The sequence below is a fragment of the Haemaphysalis longicornis genome, unplaced genomic scaffold, assembly GCF_048455015.1.
Source record: "Haemaphysalis longicornis isolate Haplotype H1 unplaced genomic scaffold, Haemaphysalis longicornis Haplotype H1 scaffold_1, whole genome shotgun sequence".
NCBI lineage: Eukaryota > Metazoa > Arthropoda > Arachnida > Ixodida > Ixodidae > Haemaphysalis > Haemaphysalis longicornis.
In genome coordinates, this window is record NW_027526203.1 from 151421823 (window position 1) to 151426723 (window position 4901).

A 4901-nucleotide genomic window follows, 5' to 3' on the forward strand; every position below is an offset into this window, starting at 1 on the left:
CGGGAGTTTCCTTTTACCGTTTAAAACGGTATACCGTTTTTAGCGCATTTTAGCGTACCGTTTTCCGCTGGTTAGCGTGCGGAAAGTTTGACGTAACAGACACAAAATGATGACGATAGCAACATTTTTTTGTCGAATATATGTTGAATTACATCAATAGCATTCATTTCTTGTAGTGCGTGCTTTTTCAGTCATCATTTATAGTCAACTCAGCCCCAGGAGCGCGTTGGCAGTTTCCTTATTAGCCCAGACTAGCCTATGACAAGCCAAATCAATCTCCTGCCGTCGAGTCCGTCATGGCAGTGCGTTGTAACTAAGCTGCTGTGCTCCAGTTTACAGTTCACCTTCTGCTATGGCTCAATACAGCAGCGTCTTTTCAGATCCGCTGTTGATGCGGTGTCTATCTTGGCGCGATATCAAGGATGCATGCTTGTTGGTACTGAAACCGGAGCCGCACCGCAATCTAGCAGCACGTGGATTGCTCAACGTAGCAAGGCTAGACAGCCCCAAATTTGAACGCATGTTCAGGTTCAAGAAAGTGGACTTCGACTATTTGTATTCCTGCCTCATGATGCCTGACAAGATTGTGAGCACGCAGCGTGTGCGGGTGCCTGGACGCGAGGCGTTGTGTATGACTTTGAGGCGTCTTGCCTACCCGAACCGATTGGCCGACCTGGAGATGATGTTCAACCGGCATCTTTCTGTCATTCGAGTGTGGTGAACCAAGTTCTTGCACACGTGGAATACCACTTCGGGCACCTGCTTTACGACCTGGCAACACACACGTGGCTGAATTTGGACAGCCTGGAGCGATTTTCCGAGGTAAGAATATAGTGCATATAAAAGAGGGGCGCATACAAAAAAAAACACGCAGTGCAAACAGAAACAAGCATTACAATTACATCGCTGTCTGTGGCATTACAGTGGAGAGGTACATACACAAAAAAGATAGTGCGCACACAAACAAGACAGCACTTTTTAATCTCCACCTGGACAGTTTTTAGAATGCCTTCACGAACCCCAAATTCTAAAAAAGAAGCTAGACTGTTCTATTCTGGACGTCTTACGATAAAAGATAACTCTAGCAAATCAGTTGTGCTATATCCATGCACTTTGTGATTGTGGTCGGGTCACTGTGACATATAATGTGACAAAACAAATATTTGTCACGAGGTAGCATAATTGTAAATAAATATTGTCGAACAATATTCGCATAATTTTTTTCTTGGCTGTAGCGTTTGCCACCCTAATTGCTGTTTTAAACTAAGCATGCTTTGTCGTCTTGTATAACTTTCAAAAGCATATTGTACAGATAGTTTACCTACGTCTAATTTCACTTCACAAAATGCTGTTGGTAGATCCCACACAATACAGATCTAACAAATTTATGCTCGAAATTTTGGAAAATCTGGCAGAGTTTTCTGATGCTCCTGCGTAGGAAAGCCTTTGAGACCGTAGAAGCTAGAGTAACCTCCATTACAACAGAGTAACTTTATTTGAATTATAGCTTTTACCAAAGTGCCACGCTGTGCCGACCGATAGTCATGCATTTTAGATCAGATTACTACAAAAGTGCTCATGGCTTATTCTGCTTAAAATGAACTGGCAAGTTGCGGATCCATACCTAGGCGAGCAGATGCAAGAATTACTGTGATTAAAAATGGGGCTCCTCAGACAAATGGTATCATTGCTATTTCTAGGCTGTGCACGCCAAAGGTTCCGCCCTCAAGAACTGCTGGGGATTTGTCCACGGAACAGCCCGCCGAATTTGTCCGCCAACGGAGGAGCAACAAGAACACTTTTCAGGCCACAAGAGGTGCCATGTGCACAAGTACCAGGCAGTCATGTGCCCGAACGGCATAATTTGTCAACTGGATGGGCCCTTCAAGGGGCGGCGGCATGACGCGGGTAAGCATGGTTGGGACATTCGTTACAGGGGTCATGAAAACAAACTGTAACTTTGTTCATCTTACTAACCTTTAGTAACTCACGTATCTCCAATACACCTACAAGAGACATATTTTTAACCGTACAAACTTAGGAAACAGTTGTCAGTATTTCCCCCTCCCAATTTGCACAGTACTGCTGTTTCCACTAGCTGGCAAGCAGATGGTGGGGGGGCCTAAGCAATTTTCGCTAGTTGGTGAACATGCATCGTTGAAAATTAAGCACGAACTGTAAAACACGGACAAGAAAGAAAGACGACAGCGGCGCTTACCAACAACTAACAGGTTTATTTTCACAGAAAACACATATTTACATGTAGGAGGGTGTATAACACATATTTACATATAGGAGGGTGTATATGTGCTTTCTGCGAAAATAAGCCTGTCAGTTTTTGGTAAGCACCGGTGTCCTTCTTTCTTGTCCGTGTTTTACAGTTCTCGCTGATTTTTCAACGATGCATGTTCACCAACTAGCTCTACTCTCCATTTTACTTTAGTTTTAAGATTAAAGCCACCCCCATTATTGCAGCTTTTGCAAAGGAAAAAAATTCCTGCGTGGCACGCTTGAAGTCTGGAAGGCTTGTCTGTAGCCGAAAAGCGCATCAACGAATGATAAGTACTACTTCGTAAAGCCTGGCAGTGAGCAGCTATAGCAATAAGGTAGTGAAAAAATGTAAGAGCTGTTTATTTAGGGCCAATAAACTGCACATGCACTAGTCAATAAAAAACAGAAAGCAGGCTTACACCCAGTCTATTGGTAAAGGCAAAAAAAACAGCTCCACATTTTTCCTCAGCCCATGTGTGTTACGTATCCTAAGATGCAAGTTATGACAAGAAAAGAATTTTAGATACGAAAGTTATTACGCACCGTTCATAAAGCCATTCAGGACAGGTACGAGCCGACCAAGCTACATCTTAACACATGATTTTGCATTGTGCTTGCGTTTGTGTTACTGGCCTTTTGTGTGAGCTTCTTCTGTATTTCAGGAATCCTTAGGGAGACCCGCCTCTATGATAACCTGGAAAAGGTCACGATGGGTCACCCATATGTCATTTATGGCGATCGCGCGTATCCTCTCTGGTCGATGCTGTACAAGCCATTTGGAGGTGCCAGGCTACAGCCCCATGAAGCCTGGTTTAACAAGCGCATGAGTGCTGTCCGCCTGGCGGTGGAATGGGGATTTGGGAAGGTGGCAGCGGAGTTTGCATTTGTTGATTTTTACAAGAATAAAAAAATGAGCAGGCAAAATGTAAGGTGCATGTACAAGGTCGCCACACTTCTGGCGGATGTGCATACATGCTTGTACGACAGCCAAGTTGCCATGTACTTTAATTTGGACCTATCTGCCCTTGACGAATACCTTGTTCCATTCTCGTAATACATGCAGCCTGCAAATGTGTAGTTGCCCATACCAGAGCTCCGTGTAGGTTATAAAGGGGGCCAAGGGGCATTGTTACGGTTCCCAAGCTCAGCACTTTTCAACATCTTCCTTATGAGAGGACATGAAGGGGCCATGCTGACAAAATACAAGTTGTTTTTATTTGAAATATTTCATGTTCTACCGTGCCCCCAGTGCTTGTCCGTACGCAAACAATGTTTTATTCACTGAGAAGTTCACCAATTTAGGTTAAAATTTTGATGCTCCCACCAAATCGTGCGTTTTCATGACGTCTGGAATGACATCACATGAATTGGTCTTCAAGTTACTGTTTCCTTGTTTCCCGTTAATCAACCTAGATGCCGCTACCATCTAGGCAGAAGGCAGAAAACGGCGGCCGTTTGATGCCTTTGCTTTATTTTGACCATATTTGTACTTGGCTTGTTTTTGTTAAGGTAGAACATAGTCGTATCATGAAACATGGTGTTCACTCGACAAATATGGTCACTTAAGACACCGTTGCTTACGCCACTCAGCCAGTGTCATCTGAGACAACCCCGAAGTGCCACAGTGCCGTGCAGCTAAAACATGCATAGTGCGCGCAGTACCAACAGCAGTAGGCATCAGTACTTCTGGGTTTACGTGTAATTTCGTACGTTCCGCTGTTTACCTCACCATTTTTACTGCTGTAAAAAGAATGTGGCCTAATTTTAAGGGCAAATAGCTCGTTCGGAAAGCTTATAAGCCCTGCCTAATTTACGTTTGCTTTTGATGCCCTCAGTTAATTGCAAAGCTGGCACAAATGACATCACAGGTTCTGTTGTGGAAAATGAGCGAGTGGGTCGCATGGCCATTCCCTTTTAGGGGCGAAGCCTCTTAGCGGTGTCGTCTCATGTAGTCATGGTACTAAAACACCGGGACACTCGTTTTCCAACACCTCGCACAATAACGTAACGTGTACTGAAAGAACACACCGGGACACTTGTTTTCCAATGCCTCGCGCTCAACACTCCGTGCTTCAAAGACTTTTCAAGCTAAGCTGTTTACCTCTACCCCCAATGCATGCTTCGCCCATCCCAAATTTGATGTAGTGGAGATGGCCCAGGATATTTTTCCCTAATTACATAGCTTATTTGTGCGAAGTGGTATTAGTAGGTTTTTACGAGGCAATCTTTCGAGTCAACGAAACTTGTTTTGTCTACATGGCCCGTTCAAGCATTTACATGGGTATTTTGAAAATACCTTATCTTCTGTACTCCTTTACGCCCCAATTGTGTCGCATTGTGCTTGTTTTTTTCTTATGCTCTTTCCATGTGTGCTGTCTTGTGTCCCAGTAAAAAATAAAATTGCTAGTATCTCATTTCGAATCTTTGTTTTCTGTTTTGCCCACTAAACTTTTCATAGCTGATCAACATTGCTCACCACTACAGTCACAAATGCAAAAAAATGTACTGTTAGAATTTGGAACTTCTAGAGCACCTTGTTCCATGCCATGCAGGCCAGATGTAATGACGAGCGAGTATGGGATAGTGGACCAGGCACTCGACGTGCCAGTGCACGGAGTCATTACATCAGC

At 43.9% G+C, this 4901-nt stretch overlaps 1 pseudogene; it reads left to right on the forward strand.

Annotated features, from left to right (window-relative positions):
- The first annotated feature begins 352 nt into the window (after nt 1-352).
- LOC144155167 (uncharacterized) lies at nt 353-3325 on the forward strand (annotated as a pseudogene).
- Nucleotides 3326-4901: the final 1576 nt, after the last annotated feature.